A 22,826-nucleotide genomic window follows, 5' to 3' on the forward strand; every position below is an offset into this window, starting at 1 on the left:
ACGGTCATCAGTATGAACGAAGGTAAAGGAAGGAAACCTCACAGCAAAAGATCACAGGGAATTCAAAGCATATATTAGAAAATATCTTTGGCAAATGGCAGGGCAAAGTTACCACTTATCAATAGTCACATTGAATGTTAATGGCCTGAACTGTCCAGTTAAAAGACACTGATTGGCTGATTGGCTTAAGGAACAAAACCCATCTATTTGCTGCTTACAAGAAACACATCTTTCCAACAAAGATGCATACAGACTGAAAGTGAAAGGCTGGAAAAAGATATACCATGCCAACAGAAATGAAAAAAGAGCGGGCCTAGCCATCTTAATATCGGACAACATAAACTTTACCACAAAAACTGTTAAGAGAGACAAAGAGGGGCACTATATAATGATTAAGGGATCAATTCAATAGGAAGATATAACGATTATTAATGTATATGCACCTAATTACAGGGCACCAGTTTAGTTAAAAGATTTGTTAAGGGACTTAAAGGGAGACTCAGACCCCAATAAAATAGTACTGGGGGACTTCAATACTCCACTCTCAGAAAGACAGATCAATATGACAGAAGATCAACAAGGAAACAGCAGATTTAAATGACACTATAGTCCAAATGGATCTAACAGATATCTACAGAACTTTTCATCCTACACAGAAAGCATTTACATTCTTCTCAGCAGTACACGGAACCTTCTCTAGGATTGACCACATACTAGGCCATAAAGCAAGTCTCAGCAGATTCAAAAGAATTAGAATCATACGATGCAGCTTCTTAGACCATAATGGAATGAAGTTGGAAATTAGCAACTCAGTAATCCCTAGAGCATATGCAAACACATGGAGATTGAACAACATGCTCCTGAATGAACACTGGTTCATAGAAGAAATCAAAAGAGAAATCAAAAATTTTCTGGAAGTAAATGAGTATAACAGCACAACATACCAAAACTTATGAGATACAGCAAAAGCAGTGTTAAGAGGAAAGTGTATATCAATAGGTGCCTACATCAAGTAATTGGAAAGGCACCGAATAAATGAGCTTTCAATTCATCTCAAGGATCTAGAAAATCTGCAGCAAACCAGACCCAAATCTAGTAGGAGAGGAGAAATAATTAAAATCAGAGAAGAAATAAACAGGATTGAATAAAAAAAAAATTACAAAAAATCAGCCAAATGAGGAGCTGCTTTTTTGAAAAAATAAACAAAATTGGCACCCATTGGCCCAATTAACCAAAAAAAGAAGAGAAAAGACCAAATCAAAAAAATCAGAGATGAAAAAGGAAACGTAGTCAACAACAGGAGTCACTGTGCAGTTACTCCTCCTGTAGGATCTCTGTCCTTGGTGTGCTGTACATTGAGATTTAATGATATAACCAGTACTCTAACAGTATTTTTCACTTTATGTTTCTGTGTGGGAGCAAACCTTTGAAATCTTTACTTAATGTATGCTAAACTGATCTTCTGTATATAAAGAGAATTGAAAATGAATATTGATGTGAATGGAAGGGCAGAGGGAGTGGGAAACGGGAGGGTTGTGGGTGGGAGGGACGTCATGGGGGGAAAGCCATTGTAATCCATAAGCTGTACTTTGGAAATTTATATTCATTAAATAAAAGTTAAAAATTAAAAAAAAGGAAAAGTAAAAACAGACACCACAGAAATAAAAAGAATCATCAGAAATTACTACAAGGACTTGTATGCCAGCAAACAGGGAAATCTATCAGAAATGGATAGATTCCTGGACACATGCAACCTACCTAAATTGAACCAGTAAGACACAGAAAACCTAAACAGACCCATAACTGAGACAGAAATTGAAACAGTAATAAAGGTCCCCCAACAAAGAAAAGTCCAGGACCAGATGGATTCACTGCTGAATTCTACCAGACATTTAAAGAAGAGCTAACTCCAATTCTTCTCAAACTATTCAGAACAATCGAAAAGGAGGGAATCCTCCCAAATTCTTTCTATGAAGCCAACATCACCTTAATTCCTAAGCTGGAAAAAGATGCAGCATTGAAAGAGAATTACAGACCAATATCCCTGATGAACATAGATGCAAAAATCCTCAATAAATTTCTGGTCAATAGAACGCAACAACACATCAGAAAGATCATCCACCCAGACCAAGTGGGATTTATCCCTGGCATGCAGGGATGGTTCAATGTGCGCAAATCAGTCAATGGGATGCACAACATTAACAGACTGCAGAAGAAAAACCATATGATTATCTCAATAGATGCCGAGAAAGCATTTGATAAAATACAACACCCTTTCATGATGAAAACTCTAAGCAAACTGGGTATGGAAGGAACATTCCTCAATACAATCAAAGCAATCTATGAAAAACCCACAGCCAACATCCTATTGAATGGGGAAAAGTTGGAAGCATTTCCACTGAAATCTGGTACCAGACAGGGATGCCCACTCTCACCACTGCTATTCAATATAGTTCTGGAAGATCTAGCCAGAGCTATTAGGCAAGAAAAAGAAATTAAAGGGATAAAAATTGGGAAGGAAGAACTCAAACTATCCCTCTTTGCAGATGATATGATTCTTTATTTAGGGGACCCAAAGAACTCTACTAAGAGAACATTGGACCTCATAGCAGAGTTCGGCAAAGTAGCAGGATATAAAATCAATGCACAAAAATCAATAGCCTTTGTATACACAGGCAATACCACGGCTGAGGAAGAACTCCTAAGATCAATCCCATTCACAATAGCTACAAAAACAATCAAATATCTTAGAATAAACTTAATTAAGGATGTTAAAGATCTCTACGATGAAAATTACAAAACCTTAAAGAAAGAAATAGAAGAGGATACCAAGAAATGGAAAAATCTTCCATGCTCATGGATTGGAAGAATCAATATCATCAAAATGTCCATTCTCCCAAAAGCAATTTATACATTCAATGCAATACCAATGAAGATACCGAAGACCTTCTTCTCAGATCTGGAAAAAATGATGCTGAAATTCATTTGGAGACACAGGGGACCTCTAATAGCTAAAGCAATCTTGTACAACAAAAACAAAGCAGGAGGCATCACAACACCAGATTTCAGGACATACTACAGGGCAGTTGTTATCAAAATGGCATGGTACTGGTACAGAAACAGATGCATAGACCCATGGGAGAGAATAGAAACACCAGAAATCAATCCAAACATCTATAGCCAACTATTATTTGATCAAGGACCCAAAACAAATCCCTGGATTAAGGACAGCACAATAAGTGGTGCTGGGAAAATTGGATTTCCACGTGCAGAATCATGAAGCAAGACCCCTGCCTTTCACCTTACACAAAAATTCACTCAACAAGGAATGAAGACTTAAATGTATGACCCAACAACATCAAATTATTAGAGAGCATTGGAGAAACCCTGCAAGATATAGATAGTGGCAAAGACTTCTTGGAAAAGACCCCAGGAGCACAGGCGGTCCAAGCAAAAATTATCATTTGGGATTGCATCAAATTGAGAAGTTTCTGTACTTCAAAAGAAACAGTCAAGAAAGTGAAGAGGCAAACGACAGAATGGGAATATTTGCAACCTATGCAACAGATAAAGGGTTAATAACCAGAATCTACAAAGAAATCAAGAAACTCCACAACATCAAAACAAACAACCCACTTAAGAGATGGGCCAAGGACCTCAATAGACATTTTTCAAAAGAGGAAATCCAAATGGCCAACAGGCACATGAAAAAATGTTCGTTCAAGATCACTAGCAATTAGGGAAATGCAAATGAAAACCACAATGAGGTTTCACCTCACCCCGGTTAGAATGGCTCACATTCAGAAATCTACCAACAATAGATGCTGGCGAGGATGTGGGGAAAAAGGGACACTAACCCACTGTTTGTGGGAATTCAAATTGATTAAACCACTTGGAATTCAGTCTGGAGATTCCTCAGAAACATGAACACAACCCTACCATACAACCCAGCTATACCACTCCTTGGAATTTACCCAAAGGAAATTAAATTAGCAAACAAAAAAGCTGTCTGCACCTCAATGTTTATTGCAGCTCAATTCACAATAGCTAAGACCTGGAACCAACCCAAATGCCTATCAACATTAGACTGGATAAAGAAATTATGGGACATGTACTCCATAGATTACTATACAGCAGTCAAAAAAATGAAATCAGGTCATTTGAAACATGATAGAACAATATGGAAAACATTATGCTGAGTGAAATAAAGCAGTCCCAAAAGGACAAATATCATATGTTCTCCCTGATCGGCGACAACTAACTGAGCACCAAAGGGGAAACCTGTTGAAGTGAAATGGACACTATGAGAAAGAGTGACTTGATCAGCTCTTGTCCTGACTGTTGATGTACGGTGTAATACTTTATCCATTTTAGTATTTTGTTTTGTTTTGTTCTAGTACTATTGGTTGAACTCCGTAATTAACACACAATTATTCTTAGGTGTTAAAATTTTAACTGTAATGTGATCCCTGTTAAATATAAGAGTGGGAATAAGAGAGGGAAAAGATGTACAATTTGGGAGATGCTCAATCGGACTTGCCCCAAATGGTGGAGTTAGAAACGTGCCAGGGGATTTCAATACAATCCCTTCAAGGTGGCATGTACCAATGCCATCTCACTAGTCCAAGTGATCAATTTCAGTTCACAATTGATCACACCGATAGGTCTAAGAGTCAAAGGGATCACACAAACAAGACTAGTGTCTACTAATACTAACTGATAGAATCAAAAAGGGAGAAAACGATCCATCATGGGAAGTGGGATACACAGCAGAATCATAGAATGGCAGATGTCCTAAATAGCACTCTGGCCTCAGAAGCAGCCCTTAAGGCATTCGGATATGGCTGAAGAGCCCATGAGAGTATTTTAGGCATGGAAAGCCAAGACACTCTGGAAAAAAAAAAAAAGAAGAAGACCTAAATGAAAGATCTCTGCGAGTGAGATCCCAGTGGAAAGAACAGTGCCAGCAAAGAAGGAGGTACCTTTCTCTGAAGGGAGGAGAGAACTTCCACTTCCACTATGACCCTGTTGGAATGAGATCGAAGTCGGCAAACCCAAAAGGCTTCCATAGCCTTGGCAACTCATGCCTAGAGCCTAGGGAGATTACTGACGCCATAAACAAGAGTGTCAAATTGTTAAGTCAACAACAGGAGTCACTGTGTACTTACTTCTCATGTGGGATCTGTCCTTAATGTGTTGTCCAATGTAAAGTAATGCTATAACTAGTACTGAAACAGTATTTTTACACTTTGTGTTTCTGTGTGGGTGCAAACTGATGAAATCTTTACTTAATATATACTAAGTCAATCTTCTGTATATAAAGATAATTGAAAATGAATCTTGATGTGAATGGAATGGGAGAGGTAGCGGGAGATAGAAGGGGTGCGAGTTGGAGGGAAGTTATTGGGGGAGCATTGTAATCCATAAATTGTGCTTTGTAAATTTATATTTAGTAAATAAAAAAAGAAAAAAAAAAGAAAAGAAAAAAAATAGAGCTATCTCAGGACATATTCTGATACAAAGAGAAGAAGAACCTGATGGAAATATGCATATATACATATATAAATAAATTTCAAATAAATATTTGCTTAAACCACTAAAAAAAGAGATTTTTATTTATTTATTTGAAAGTCAGAGTTACACAGAGAAGGAGAGGCAGTGAGAGGTCTTCCATCCACTGGTTCATTCCCCAGTTGGCTGCAACGGTCGGAGCTGCACCGATCCAAAGCGAGGAGCCAGGAGCCTTTTCTGGGTCTGCCACATGGGTGCAGGGGCCCAAAGACTTGGGCCGTTTTCTACTGCTTTCTCAGGCCATAGCAGAGAGTTTGATCCAAAGTGGAGCATCCGGGTCTTGAACTAGCACCCATAATGCACCTCTTTATTCTAACAGAACTCTTTTTCCTTGCTATTTGTTCTTTACTACTAGTATTAGCATTGGAGAAATCTCATCATAATGTTCATATCTAAACATTTTTAAAAATGTGGGTTCTCCTCATACAGTAAAAAAAAAGTATAATTTTTTTATTTCCTTGATATTTGCTCCTAATTATCCTCCAAAATCAAAATTGTTTAGGAAGGATAAAAGCAATAGAATTCTTTCTTTTTTTAAGACTTATTTGTTTGTTTAATTCAGAGTTAAAGAGAGAGAAACAGGGAGATCTTCCATCTACTGGTCCACTCTTCAGATGGCTGCATTGGCCAGGGCTGGGCCAGACCAGAGACTGGAGTTAGGAGCTTTTTCCACATCTCTCATGTGGATGGCAGGGATCCAAACACTGGGACCATCTTCTAGTGCTTTTCCAGGCCATTAGCAGGGAGCTGGATCAGAAGCGGAGCAGCCAGGACAGGAACTGACACCCATATGGGATGCCAGTGTTGCAGTAGGCAGCTTTCATACCATGGTACAACATATGCTCCTAGAATTTCCTTTTAAGTCTATATAATGCAAAGTCAAGACCAAAGTTATGGAATTTTTTTCTATTTTTATTTATTTAGCAATTTCCCACCAGGTTATTCTGTAAATTAAACTGACTTTAAGTCTTTTTGTGCAATAAATATAGGGGATATATATTAGCAAAAATGTGGATGTTTTAGGATTCACTTTGTTAGGGATATCTATGTATAAAAATTTTTATTTGAACATTTTGAGGTCCAGGGAATATGTGCTTTGCCAAGGTCATGAAGAAAGGAAAGGGAAAAAAAATAAAGCAAAGACCCATTGTAGATGCTGACAATCAATACAAATTGTGGTCTGCTTCAACCCAGAGGTTGCATTATTTTCCATCTGTGAAATTAGTCACCCAAAAATTCTGTGCCTTTAAAATATTTAATCATCAGAATATACACTTATGTTACCAGCAAAATTGCCTGATACAAGGACACCAGGCCACTTCTGATTTGCTGGAAATCAGGAATATGCTGCTTCCTCTGTTGACTTCATTCCTCCATTTAATGTTTCAAAACACAAGTAACAAACCTGTATGTTTTATACACTGAATTGCTAACTTCAGGAAATTTTGATATTTGTTTTTGACTTCCTGTTGGTTGACAACACATTGCAAAGTGGTCTTTCATTCAACCTATCATAACTGTATCATTTGTTCCCAACTGGACATTTCATTTATTTTTTACTAAAATGCACTCCTTAGAAAATAATTATCTCAGGAGAAAAGAAAAAAAAACTACATAATTTAGAATACAGAAAAAAATAACACTTCAATTATGATTTATATCCATGGTGCACAACACATTTTATAAAACTTTTACAGCTACTACTTCCTTTTAAGTGTTAAATAAAGGATAAAGAAAACTAAATCTACTACTTCCTAATACTAAATATACTTTTTAATATTACTAGAATTAATTAAAGCATGGTTTGTTTCTGACAATGTGAATTGTGATAACAAATGGGTTTCCTACTTTATATGGGAAGGAGAAGAATTAAAAATGAATGTTTATAGGGTTAGCCATGTGGTATAGTAGGTTAAGCTTCCAAGCCTGCAGTGCTGGCATCCCATATAGGTGCTGGTTTGTGTCCTGGCCGCTTCTCTTCAGATCCATATTCTTCCTAATGGCCTGGGAAAGCAGTGGAAAATGGCCAAAGTGTTTGGGTCCCTATACCGCGTGGGAGACCCGGAAAAAGCTCCTGGCTCCTGCCTTCAGATGTGCCCAGGTTCAACCATTGAGGCCATTTGGGGAGTGAACCAGTGGATGGAAGACCTTTCTCTCTGTCTATAACTCTACCTCTCAAAGAAATAAATAAAAATTATTTTTAAAAGTGAATGTTTACAATGATCTTTAATTTTTAATTATGCAGCATGTGTGTTAAGAGCATATCTTCTTGTATTTTAATTTCTTAAATGTGTAGTGTTACAAAAACAGTTATGAAGCACTTGATGGAAATATAAAATGTAGCCACTTAAACAGAAAAATTGTTTAAGAACTCTCTAGCAATTAAGTGCATTGTTATAGTTGAGTTAATTTAAAATAATTGTATCATTAAAACCCATTAAAGCGTTTAGGAAATAAGGCCATCCCTATAATCCATTAGTAAGACCAGTGGAATGTAACTGAAAATAAAATACAATAAACAAGCAAAAGATATAGTTAATAATAGTGTTAAGCCCCCTTAAAAGCCCCTATTAAAGTATCCAAAGATTTTAAAGAGGTTTTCACTACTAAGCCAGAATATGGTTAAAACATTTTATCCATTATTGAAATTCCTTCTAAATTAAAAAAATAAACATATTAGTATATTCAGATTGTACAGGGAAAATACTTTTGGTAGATCAAGACCATATGGATTCAGATTTTCGCATTGTATTTACAGAATATCACAGAAACACCAGAAGCAGTTAAAATTAAAGCATATACATCTTGAAATCAGTTTGGTTTGGCGTTTGGCCCTGTGGTTAAGATGGTAGGTGGGATGCGCTGGGCTCTCAGAGTGCCTGGATGTCATACCCAGCTCCATGACTAGCTCCAGCTCCCCACCAATCCAGATCCAGGAAAGTGGAAATGGTCACTCAAGTTACTGGGCCTCAGAAACCCACGGGGTAGATGTGTCCTGAGTTCCCAGCTCCTGGCTTTGGCTGTGGCCCAGCCCAGGGAAATGAACTAGAGGATAAGGGCATTCTGTCTCTGTCTCTCCCCCGCCACTCTCTTTCTCTTTCTCTCCCTCTTTTCACCTCTTCTCCCTCCCTCCCTGTCCAATTATAGAGTATGTAAGATGCATGGCTGCCCCACTTAGATTTCTAAGTGAGCTACAGAGCGCCCAATGGACCAAGCAGAAAAGTGCACCAATTAGGGAAATTCTGGTGCAATCATGGGCTCCAGACTACTAAATAGAATCTCCACTAGTGGAGCTGGAGGAGAAGGAGTTCCCCTGATTCCCCAGAAACCTAAAGCCACCAGTATGTGGTGCCAGCCTTGAAAAGCCACAGATAAATTATTTCAAAACATGAAAGCTACATCTGGGGCTGAATCAGCAAAGATATGGGGGTGTATCTGGCCAAGGCCTTAAGGGCCCACCCCCTGAGTACCCCCAATGTATCCAGAAGGTGTAAAAAAATATCATTCCCAAGACTTAATTTGTTCTAATGTTGTTTTCCCTACGGAGTTTTAAACAAATGAGTATGTGGTTCAACTTTTCCTTTCTTCTTTTCTATTTCTCACTTTCTGGAATGAAAGCGTCTGTCCTATGCCTTCTACACCATTGATTTTGGAAGCACATTACTTGTTTGATTTTACAGGTCTACAGCTGGAGTAAATGTCTCATGATGAATCATGCCTTGAGTCTGACCATATCTGCTTTAGATAAGACTATGGGCTCTGGAATTTGAATTGGAATGAGTTAGGATCTTTCAGGGTTGCCAGTGTTGAGGGAAAGCAGATTAAGACTTCGACAGAGCTACCATGATCCCATATGGGTTCCGGCTTCTGTGCTGGTTTTTGCTCCACTTCTGATCCAGCTCCCTGCTAAGATGTCTGGGAAAGCATGGGGGATGGTTCAAGTGCCATCTTCCAAGTGCAGCCATTTGAGGAGTCAAGTGGATGGATGATCTCTTTGTTCCTTGGTCTCTCCCTCTCTCTCTGTAACTCAGCATTTCAAATAAATAAATAATCTTTTTACATACAAACTCTTTGGGGGATATTAATATAGAATTTAGTGTGAGAAGGCTATGAATTTTAGGAGGTCAAGGAAGAAATTGCTGTGGGTGGAATGTGCACTGTTAAATGATGTGGGTGTTGTCAATGTAATACATTAAGAGTTGGGACTCTCAAGAGGTAATTAAGGTGATAAAGCCTCTTCCCTTACTAATCGCAATACATTAGCCATGTTTGCATTCTGGAGGCGACACAGTCACATCATAGCACTTACTAAAAGTGTATACCACTGACGCCTTTGTGTTAGTAAAAATAGCAGATACATTCTAAACCATTGTGTCTAATATGTAATAATACTGTAGACATTTTGGCTAAATTCTTTATTCCTTCGGACTGTTCAATGCTTCATGAAATGTTCAGTATTCCAGGCCTCAGCTCTCCAGAAGACAATAGCACTCCCCATCCAGTTGTGATAAATTAAATGTCTTTTGACATTTTGAAAGTCCTTTGGGAAGTTATATCTCCCTCAGTTGAGAACCACTAGTTTATTTAATATAAAAAGAGTGCATCACAACTTGAAGAATTTTCCTGAAACTGTTAAATCTGTTTAATTCAAAATGTGCCATGATCCAAAGTTATATATTTTGTTAATTTTTGGTAATGCTTGGTACCAAAAGTTTTCACGTGAAGTGAAAACTTAACAACAGTATACCTTGTATGCAAAAGGCAAATGGAAAAAACAGATAATACTACTGCACTGATTATGTACAGATTTCACTCTCAACCATTTTTTCTTATTTCTTTCTCTAAAAGATATTTGTAGAAAAGATTCAGGTTTAAAAGCAAAATCACAGGCATGAATAATTTAGGCAACTTTGGCTGGAAAGATGGCCAAGTGTGAAGGATTTATAGTTAGGAAAGTCAGAATAGTAACTCTAAAGTCTATCATCAGCAGAATTTTAATAAAACTTGGCAATGCATCTTCCCAAACACTGAAGGTCTTCAGTCTGTGAGTATTGTGAGCTGGAGATTCCATGCATAAAGATTCACATGGTGAAACATTGATGATTGATGAAGAAGGCTGGATTTAAACTAGAGTGATTTATGCCATACTATATTTTGCTATATTTAAACAACATGTAGAAACCAATGAAAATACACACACACAAACACACAAGCACACACACACATACACTAGAGAGAGAACTTCAAATAGTAAATGGAATATGGATTAAAGGTAAGTTTATTTTAGTGCAAAAATGTTTGAAATCCATTCATACAATAGGTTATAAAATAATGAAAATGTGTATTATGAGAATCTATGCATGGATTCAAATTTTTTGAGCAAAATAAACTGATATAATTCCATTTTCCCAAAAAATTCTTGAAACAACCTGGAATTTATATAAATAGCACAGATTATCTTGAGATTTTTGTGCTTTAATATTGACTACACTGTAAAATTTTTTGAATACACTTTTTTATATAATCAATCAATCAGCAACAATTCACTGAATGTTTAATAATTTAAAGTGGCTATTGTAACTATTGCTCTATTGGAAAAAATGAATATATGAGAAATAAGATTAACATCCAAGAAATCCAATGAAAGACTTCACTCAAAAAATGCTTATATAATGTGCAGGCAATGGTAGATGGGTCTAAAGATACTCGGTCTGGGCCTTCTATTTCGGTTGTCAGATAATGGTCACCCCAAACACTAAAGTCTTCTAAAATTAAGTCAATATACTGTCCTTATTGATGTCTTATAAGTGAATACTGTTTAAGAAAAATCAAGTAATCATAACACATGATCTATAATATTTTTTTTGACAGGCAGAGTGGACAGTGAGAGAGAGAGAGACAGAGAGAAAGGTCTTCCTTTGCCATTGGTTCACCCTCCAATGGCCACCGCGGCCGGCACACTGCGCTGATCCGATGGCACGGGGCCAGGTACTTCTCCTGGTCTCCTATGGGGTGCAGGGCCCAAGCACTTGGGCCATCCTCCACTGCACTCCCGGGCCACAGCAGAGAGCTGGCCTGGAAGAGGGGCAACTGGGAAAGAATCCGGTGCCCCGACCGGGACTAGAACCCGGTGTGCCGGCGCCGCAAGGCGGAGGATTAGCCTAGTGAGCCGCAGTGCCGGCCATGATCTATAATCTTATATTTGATTTCAGTGGAATCATCCCCAGGTAATTTTATTTGTCATATTAACCATTCCCTTTATGTTATAATTGTATTCCCCATCATAATAAATGCAGGAAATTGGTTAATACATAAAATATATATGTATATTATATATATTCTTATTAAATTTCCTATTTGTTGTATACACAATAAACTACTTAGTGTATGCAACCACTTAATGCTGATCTTTTTAATTAATCCAGATATACAAGTTTGCTCCCATGCAAATTTAACATATTTTGGATATTGTATATCCCTCTTTTGTTTTATTATTCAGACTTGAGATAATATGTGAATTAAATTGGATCATAATGTCTGTACCAGAAAGATTATTTGCAGATTTATATTCTTTATTATAAAGTTTAAAAAAACTTCTCTATAATAATCTTTACACTCACACATGTAATAAGTAGCTGAAATATGACAACAGAAATTTGAAAAATGACTAAGTATTTGAAAGAAGAAAATGATTAGTAAATAAGGTAATATCTGGTTTATGTGTGGGATCCCATGTCATGTTCCTTAATTTTCTACCAGATTTGTTTGTAGGCAACATAACAGGTGAAAACACACATCACCAAGCTAAACTAATACAAGCTGTAAACCTAGTACCAAAGTTCAGGATGGCGATGGGTCATCTATCTGTATCATGCACAAGGTAATAGTCCATTGCATTTTCTTTTTGTCGTCCATCTGGATTACAAACACAAAGCTTTAACACAGGACCATAACCCCATTATCTAGTCCTGGACCAAATGACCCTTGACAACAGAAAATCACCTGCTTGATCGCTGCATATATCAATGAGATAAAGCAATATCTGGACACTGGTATGAAAAGACGTGCATCAGTCCGTCTATAACTGCAGATGCATTAAAATTTTAGTAGTGTAGTTTCTACCACGACCACAAGCCAGAAAGGAAGCATAATGAGAACTGTGGTTGATACTAATTATTCATTTATTTTTGAGTCCAGGGTGAAGCATTGGAAAAGCTGTCTATATTTCAGACCATCAGAATTATATTAAAACAGCTTTAGAAATTTGAAATGGACATGAAGTCATTCAGTATCAGTTCATCATCCCTGTAGAACTAATGAATATTTGTTCATTGCTTATTGATCAGCCCGTTTTTCCAAAATTAACAATATCACCTTGTTTATTAGACAGAATTAATTCAGATAGATCATCTTACTGAAAGATAAGAAATTAGGAAAGGACTTCAAAAACATAAGGCTTATGAAAAATTAATATAGACATAATAATATCATGCCAACTATGAGAAGATAATTAAAAATAATTTAATACAGGAACTACCAGACATTTTTAAAGTTTTGGTATAAAATAGCATAAAATTTATAGCATTTATAGAAAAACCATACATTAAAAAAAAGATGAGAGGAAAAGTGAGTGGATAGAATATAAAGGAAATAAGCAAAAGAAGGAAGAACACCAAGGAAATCAAAACACAATAATCAAAATATTAAAATATTTTTTACTACAGAAAGTATAGAACTATTCTTTAGTAATTAAACCTTAACTTGGAGAGGAAACACTCCAGTCATTTTCTTTAGAAAATATTCTGAACTTTAGAGTTAAAAACGATGCAAACATGCTTGAATATAGTGCCCAAGAAGTAGCCAAACTAAAACCATCAACATCATCAATATTACTAATTTTTTTCTAAAATTCTTGATTATATAGACAAGGAAGTTATTCATATCCAGTGGAAAATGATGTTGAAGAAACCTCACTTGAGGAGCTGACATTGGGGTGTAGTGGGTGAAGCCACCATGTGCAATGCCAGCATTGCATACAGGTGCCCATTTATAATCCACATGCTCCATTTTCTGATCCAGTTCCCTGCTAATGGCTTGAGAAAAGCAGCAGAAGATGGCCCAAGTGTTTGGGTCCCTGATACCCATGTGGGAGACCTGGAATAAGCTCCTGGCTCCTGGCTTTGGCCTGGCCCAGCCCTGGGCATTGTGGTCTGTGTAGTGAACCAGCAGACCGACAGAAGTGTGTGCTTGCTCTCTCTCTCTCTCTCTCTCTCATTCTCTCTCTCTGTCTCTCCCCCTCTCTTTTTATCTCTTTGTGACTCCTACTTTGAAATAAATATGAAATCTTTTTTTTTTAAAAAAAAGGTACCTATCTTGGTATATCTCTAAGAAGTTAAGAGATAATTATTACAAATACAAATATCTAGATATATAGGCATCATAGAAAGAAAGTTAAGTCGCTTGCAAAGAAAAGGAAAAATAATTCAGCTGGCAGACTTCTAATTATCACTTCATTTCAGAAAGTAAAAAATATTGGAGGTGGGTGCTATGCCACTTCTGACACTAGCATACCATATGTGAGAGCTTGTTTTGAGTCCTGGCTAGTTCACTTCTGAATCAGATTCCTGCTAATGCTGTTGTAGGGCTGTGGAAGATGGCCCAAGTACTTGGCTCCCAGCTACCCACATGAGAGACCCATATGAAGTTCCTGGATCCTGGTTTTGTCTGGCCAGATCTGACTATTATGGCCATCTGGAGACTGACCCAGTAGATGCAAGATGTCTTTCTCTTCCTATCTGTCTTTTTCTGTCAGTCTGATATTCGAATTAATCCATTTTTCAATCAATAAATAAAAAATATATAAAAAATAAATAAAAAATAAATAAAAAATAAAAATATTGTTGCTTCACAACCATGGGGAAATATGGATTCTGTGCCAATAATTTCTTTCTTTCTTTCTTTCTTTCTTTCTTTCTTTCTTTCTTTCTTTCTTTCTTTCTTTCTTTCTTTCTCTCTTTCTTTCTCTCTTTCTTTCTTCCTTCCTTCCTTCCTTCCTTCCTTCCTTCCTTCCTTCCTTCCTTCCTTCCTTCCTTCCTTCCTTCCTTCCTTCCTTTTTGACAGGCAGAGTTAGTGAGAGAGAGAGACAGAGAGAAAGGTCTTCCTTCCTTGGTTCACCCCGCAAATGGCCACTATGGCCAGCACGCTGCACTGATCCAAAGCCAGGAGCCAGGTGCTTCCTCCTGGTCTCCCATGCGGGTGCGGGGCCCAAGCACCTGGGCCATCCTCCACTGCCTTCTTGGCCCACAGCAGAGAGCTGCACTGGAAGAGGAGCAACTGGGACAGAATCCGGTGCCCCAAATGGGACAAGAACCCCGGGGTGCTGGCACCACAGGCAGAGGATTAGCCAAGTGAGCCGCGGCGCTGGTCCCAATAATCTTTCAATTAGCGATCTTTTTTTTTTTTTTCTTTCAAGTATGAAATGAACAGAAAAGAATTTTCCATGCAGGAATAATGTGCCCTTCATGAAATAAATACTCAGAGAAATGAGCTAATAAGCTGTGTAATAATAAAATAATATCAGAGAAATAATAAATAAATAGTACTTCAGAACTTCTTATTATTAACATTGGACTAGAAGCGTAGAAATAAACTTAGTTCATGCACTACAGATTGTTAATATAAACCCAGTACTAGGAGTGGGTATTAGCTTAGCAGTTGAACTGTGGGTCAGGACTCCCATGCCACAGACATCAGTGTTTGTACTGGACTCTCAGGTTTGCCTCATGATTCCAGTTTCCTGCTAATGCAAATCCTGTGAGGCAGTGGTGATGGCACAGGTAGTGGATTCCTACCAAACATGTAGGAGAGAGAAGAGGATTAAGTTTCTGTTCCTGGCTTCAGCTCCAGCCTAGCCCCTGCCCCAGCTGTTGCAGGCATCTGGAAAGTGAACAAGCAGATGTAAGCTTTTTGTCTGTCTCTCTCTTGCTGTGTCTAAATAAATGAATAAATAAACAAATAAATAAAGTGTTAGTGAATAAAGTTAAAGAGAATAATCTTCATTATTCTCTCTGCCCCGAGTCTTCTGATATGCCCATCTTTATCTAGGACAAGGAATGTGAAGATATTAAAAGAAGTAGAACCATCAACTACATGTGCAGCAGCATTTGCCTTTCTTGAAACTTCCTGAACACTTTGCCCTCTTCATTGGTATATAGCTTAATATGTTATCATGATCTTTATGAGTTAGGATTCTCTAGAGAAACAGAGCCAATAAGATATACATAATTAAACAGGGAGACACGGGTTCATTTTATTTTCAGGAATTGACTTGTGTGATTTTTGTGGACTGGCAAGTACAAAATTCACAGTGCATGCCAGCAAGCTGGAAATTCTAGCAGGAGCTAATGTTAGGTCTTTCATTTAATAACAATCCGGGAGGGGGAGTCACACGGGGCAAAATAGATGGTTAAAAAGGTGAGAAGATACATGCCGGAGATAGATCTGTGGGAAATGCAAGACAGAAAGCCCAGGAGACCAACAGACCAACAGAGACTGGGCAGGTCCACACTGAAAGAGCAAGTAAGAAAGGGAAGTGGCAGAGGCACAGCAGAGGTGTGGACTGAGGAAGGCTGGTGCCAACCCCCAATGGGCCAGGTTAAATGGGAAATTGTGGGTCCACGGAGCTGCAAACAGCTGTGGGAGGGGGAGCTTGGCAAACGGCTTTTTTTTTTTTTTTTTTTTTTGACAGGCAGAGTGGACAGTGAGAGAGAGAGACAGAGAGAAAGGTCTTCCTTTGCCGTTGGTTCACCCTCCAATGGCCGCTGTGGCTGGCGCGCTGCAGCCAGCCCACCACGCTGATCCGATGGCAGGAGCCAGGTACTTCTCCTGGTCTCCCATGGGGTGCAGGGCCCAAGCACCTGGGCCATCCTCCACTGCACTCCCGGGCCACAGCAGAGAGATGGCCTGGAAGAGAGGCAACCGGGACAGAATCCGGCGCCCCAACCGGGACTAGAACCCGATGTGCCGGCGCCGCAAGGTGGAGGATTAGCCTAGTGAGCCGCGGCGCCGGCCGGCAAACTGCTTTTGAAGTTCCACTGGGAAAAAAAAGAGAAGGTATAGAAGAGTAAACAGAGAGGTTGGGAGCCCCCTGCCCATCTACATTTCCTTCCTCGCCACCCAGACCTGCAGCCGGCTGAGAGAAGCCATCTTGTTTGTTTACATTTTTGAATGCAAGCAGGAGAATGCCAGCTCTGCCTCCTGTGCACACAACCATCAATTGCAGGGGCCACCTCACCACACCCCCCCCACAGGAACGAGGACCACATTTCAGAAGAGTTTCTTCCCCACCACTGAAGCTGTACAACAAGGAGAAATTCTTAAATGTCTAAGTTTGGTTTTGTTTGTTTGTATATTAAGTTTGGCTGTGGGTCATTAAAGAATACCATAAAACTATGGAGTTCCTGCTTAATTACGACATGTTGAAAATATTCAGTCACACACACACACAGATTTCTCTCTCTCTCTCTCTCTCTCTCTCTCTCTCTCTCTTTCTCTCTCTCTTAATAGCTCAATATTTCATCCTAATCCTCAATGATTCATTCTCAGATTTCATTCTGCCTACTTTATCTTTCAATTTGTTGATGCTCCTGGAAGTGAAATTACATTGATTTCTGTGGCATGGCATTAAAGGAATAAAGAAACCTATGTAAGATTTATCCCACAACTTTCATAGGTAGGTTCAAAAAGGACAGGAGTAGTACCTTGAGAAGGAGCAGTTTTTGAGACTCTAACATCCCAGAGATAATAAGAGTAGAATCGTAAGAGAATTCACTGAAGTACATTTTCCTCATACTGTTTTTAAAGAACTTAAAGCTCTTCAGATAAGAATATTCCCATTTATTCATTCCCTCTTTATTTTTTTAAAATTACTTATTCATTTATTTATTTATCTGAAAGGCAGAGTCAGTGATGGGGGAGAGAGAGAGAAAGAGAATCTTCCCTCTGCTCTTTCACTACCCAAATAGCCACAACAGCTGGGTATATGCCAGGCTGAATACAAGGGAGAGGAAATCCATCCAGGTCTCCCATGTTGTGGGGTAGGGACTTAAGTACCTGAGCCACCTATTGCTTCCCAAGCACATTAGCAGGTAATTGGATTAAAAGTAGAGTATCCAGCCCTCTTAACTACCTGCACAATGATAACCAGCTCCATATATGTATTTCTATTCTCAAATTATTTCATCATCAAAATGACAGAACAATCTCAAGGTTTAACTTTCTTCAGTATCCAACTGAAATATTGCCATGCTTAAGAAGACAAATCAGCACCTAGGTTTTTGGAGATTTTAGTCCTGGTCCATTTTCTCAGAGACTCTTTGTGTAGATTCAGCAAATATTCATTGAATAATTCAGCAATCATTTGGGGTGTGAACCAGCAGTTGGAAGATATCTGTCTCTCTTTGTCTCTGTGTCTCTCTCTGTCTCGCTCTCCCCCTCCCCCTCCCTCTTCCCTTCCTCTTTCTGCCCTTCAAATAAAATGAACAAATACATTTTAAAGTGTATATGTGAAATTATAGATCTTCTGAAGGTATTTTTCTCAAACAGATTAGATGTTCAAGGAACTTTATCTTGACTTTATGGTATGTACAAGTGTTAACACTCAATATGAGAAATCTTAGAAGCCACTAAAGTTCTATGGATTATATAGTTTATTAATGCTTCAGTACTTTGAAAGCATCATCAGTATCTACCCCTACTTGAGGCCCCAACAACCACTGGTCTTTTTCTTGGCTGTATAGGATTTCATTTTTCAGGGTGTAATATAAACAGAATCACACAATCTAACTTTTATAAATCATACTATCATAAATGGAATCATTCAGAATGTCTTATTTCACTTAATATTCATTTAAGATGGACAGCTATCTGCATTCATTTGATAACTCATTCATCTTTTATCTCTGAATGACACCTAACTGTATTGATGTCCCAGTTTATTTTCCCATTCATCTTTTAAAGAACATCTTCATTCATTGCAGTATGTGATAGTTAGAAATATAGCTGCCATAAACATTCATACGCAAGCTTCTTTATGGCCATAACCTTTCAGAATGGTTGAGTAATACTATGTACTTAATACATAGTATTAAAACTATGGTAAATTTTGTAAGAAATTCCTAAACTCTCTTCCAAAGTGTAACTACATTTCTTAATCCCATCAAAAATGAATAAAAGTTATTATTTTGTGCATGTCTTTAATAATGGTTTATTTATAAGTTGCTGATAGTTTGTGTTACATTTTAGGCATTCTAATTCTTACCACAATATTATACTTCTGTAAAAGTGAGCTAGGTATTATATTTTGAAAAATTTATTTATGATTTCAAATTAGTTTTACCACATGATCTTTCTGGAAGCTACAAAGCACTGTACAGTATTGTTAAAGAACTTGGGCTGAATATTTGTCTTCCTTTTCAATATGTAGTGGTAAATAAAGGATTGCATTAATTTGCTAGCTGATTTATCTATAACCTTATTACCCAGTCTGTCTTGAAAATTTCTTCCAAAGATTCTACCTACAATGTGTTTATGAGTGTGGAGTATATTTTTTAAAGATTTATTTATATATTTATTGAAAGGCAGAGAGAGAGAGAGAGAGAGGAGAGAGAGAGATTCATAGCTTCATTGAAGGGGCTAAAAATTGATTATGTTTAGATTGTACCACTACTTAGCATGTTAGCATATGACTGATGTCACGTGATGTAATAATAGGTTACCAAAGGAAAATTTCTGCTAAACTATGACATATTCTACTTTCCAGATTTTCCAGAATTATAATGGAATAAGTACTTCTGGAGTAATGTCAATCAGATGATTGGTTTAAAACCTTCATTTCAAGATTTGTTTTTTCACCATGTTCTTTCACTTCTTCCTTCTACCCTCTCCCTACGGTCCCTCTTGTTCCATTTAGTCTAGGGTCTATTTGAGTAATATATAAGTAATGTTTATATATATATATATATATATACACACATATACACACACCTCTATTTGGAATGGAATTTTGGAATATTTCAAACATTCTTGGTATCTTTCATTATTTGAATGGTGGAATTTTTACAATATAGAAGGATCTGATTCAAATGGAGTTTCAAATGGGTTCCTATGTTTTCCTGCAGTTCCTCTAACTTTGTGGTTAGTATAGACTGACAATCTATTAACATCAGAAATTGTCCTATAAGGCTGAAATCAATGTTTACTTTATACTTGGAGAGGAAGCAGGTGGATTCATTTCACACTACGTTGAAAGTTACTACTGTGGATTCATTTCTGAGATAACATACAGAGAAGCCTGCACAAAACTCTAAGAGCATTTAGATGAGGCAAGAAGGCTTATTAGGTGATCAACAAGAAAGTGAACCAGAGAATGAGAAGCCTACATTGTAGCTTCAGTGATTAGTAAGTAAAACAAATCCAGGATAAGATAGAAAAAATAATATAGATTATGTTTCTTCCTAACAGATTGTAGTTTTTTTATCTTCTCTACTTTTCTTTCATTTTAAAATTACATATATGAGGATAAAAGAAAAGAGAAAAATGAATTAAGATCATCAAAAATCTCAAATTCAAAGCTTTTTAAAAAAGATTTATTTATTTGAAAGTCAGAGTTACACAGAGAGGGGAAAAGGCAGAGAGAGGTCTTCCATCCGATGGTTCACTCCCCAGTTGGCCCCAACGTCTGGAACCATGCCGATCCGAAGCCAGCAGCCAGGAGCTTCTTCCAGGTCTCCCCCACGGGTGCAGGGGCCCAAGGATTTGGGCCATGTTCTACTGCTTTCCCAGGCCATAGCAGAGAGCTGGATTGGAAGAGGAGCAGCCAGGACTAGAACTGGCACCCATATGGAATGCCAGTGCTTCAGACCAGGGCATTAATCCACTGCACCACAGCGCCGGCCCCCAAAGCTTTTTGAACAATATCTTAGTAGTTCCTTTCTTTAAAGAACCTGGACACTTGACAATAGCTCATATACCTAGTTATTAAACAAATGCAGAATCAGTGAGTGGTCATTTGTACTTCATTAGATTATTCACTAATGCCTGCACTTTAAATTGAAAGTCATATAATTACTGTTGCCATTTAATGAAGTCAAATAATATGTAAGTCATTCAATTAATATGCTTTCTGTTAATATCACTAGGAGTTCAAACATAAAGTATTCTGTCTCATTTATCTGTAAGAACACATGCCTATTAAATGGACAGCTGTGGAGGTATGTAACTCAATGACCCTGTATGTGGTCAATGAATTATTCATCACATTGGAGAAGATTAGTGTAAATGGATATAAATGCTCTGGAAAAGGAGGTTTACAAAAATACTTCAGAGACAAAAAAGACTTCCTAATGTGGCAATGGCACTGCCTGACCTACCAACTGTGTTATGAGATAAGTGTTACCTTTATTAACTCTACAGTTAGCCACAGCGTAATTTCAGAAATAAGTATTCTGGGGCTGGCGCCGTGGTGTTGTAGGTTAATTCTCCGCCTGTGGCACTGGCATCACATATGGGCGCCGGTTCTAGTCCTGGCTGCTCCTGTTCCAATCCAGCTTTCTGCTGTGGCCTGGGAAGGCAGTGGACGATGGCCCAAGTGCTTGGGCCCCTGCACCCATGTTGGAGACCTGGAAGAATCTGGAAGAATCTCCTGGCTCCTGGCTTCGGATTAACACAGCTCTGGTCGTTGCAGCCATTTGGGGGAGTGAAACAACAGAAGGAAGACCTTTCTCTCTGTCTCTTCCTCTCACTGTCTGTAACCCTACCTCTCAAATAAATAAGTAAAATCTTAAAAAAGAAAGAAATATTCTTCTTATTTTTGAATATAGATTTCTTATTCTATCAAAACTGAGTCTCCTAGGGGCTTGGCATTGTGGCATAGCAGGTATAGCTGCTGCCTGAGATGCCAGCCTTCCACATGGGTGCCACTTCCTATCCTGGTTGCTCCATTTTCAATTCAAATCCTTCTTCATGACCTGGAAAAGGCAGCAGAAGATGGTCCAAGTGTTTGGGCTTCTGCCACCCACTTGGGGATCCAGGTAAATCTCCTGGCTCCTGTCTTTAGGCTGACCCAGCACTGGCAGTTTAGGCCATCTGGGAAATGAACCAGCAGACAGGAAATCTCTCTCTCTCTCTCTCTCTCTTTCTCTCTCCACACACACACACACACACACATGCATGCACACGCACACACACACTCTAATTCTGACTTTTGAATAAATAAATCTTTTGAAAAATAAACAGTTTTGGGGCCGGCACTGTGGCACTGTGGGTTAATGCCCTGGCCTGAATCGCTGGCATCACATATGGGGGGGCGGCACTGGTTCGAGACCTGGCTGCTCCACTTCTGATCCAGCTCTCTGCTATGACCTGTGATAGCAGTAGAAGATGCTACAAGTCCACGGGCCTGTGCACCCCTGTGGGAGACCTGGAAGAACCTCCTGGCTCCTGGCTTCGGATTGGTGCAGCTCCAGCCGTTGAGGCCAATTTGGGAATAAACCATCGGATGGGAGACCTCTCTCTGTCTGCCTTTCTTCTTTCTGTGTAACTATTTCAAATAAATAAATAAATATTAAAAAAAAAAGGAAAGAAAAATAGGCTGGCGCTGCGGCTCGCTCACCAGGCTAATCTTCCACCTGCGGTGCCCCAGCACCCTGAGTCCTAGTCCCTGTTGGGGTGCCGGTTCTGTCCTGGTTGCTCCTCTTCCAGTCCAGCTCTCTGCTGTGGCCCAGGAGTGCAGTGGAGGATGGCCCAAGTGCTTGGGCCCTGCATGTGCATGGAAGGCAAGGAGGAAGCACCTGGCTCCTGGCTTCGGATCGGCACAACACACCAGCTGTAGCGGCCATTTGGGAGCTGAACCAACTGAAGGAAGACCTTTCTCTCTGTCTCTCTCTCTCTCTCTCTCACTGTCTAACTCTGCCTGTCAAAAAAAAAAATTAAAAAATAAAATAAAATAAATAGTTTTTTATATTTATCACATAGAGCACACATTTTAGATATAAAAGTTATCTCTTCAATCCTTTATTTTTGCTACTTGATAAAAACTATCATCCTTTATGGTAAATTCATATACATTAATATATTTTTATTTTATTTAAGGTACACAAATTTCATATACAGACTTAGGAATATAGTGACATTTGCCACTCTACTCACCCTCCTACCCACGCTCCCACACTTCTCCCTACTCCCTCTCCTATTAACAC

The sequence above is a fragment of the Oryctolagus cuniculus genome, chromosome 2, assembly GCF_964237555.1.
Source record: "Oryctolagus cuniculus chromosome 2, mOryCun1.1, whole genome shotgun sequence".
NCBI classification, from domain to species: Eukaryota; Metazoa; Chordata; class Mammalia; order Lagomorpha; family Leporidae; genus Oryctolagus; species Oryctolagus cuniculus.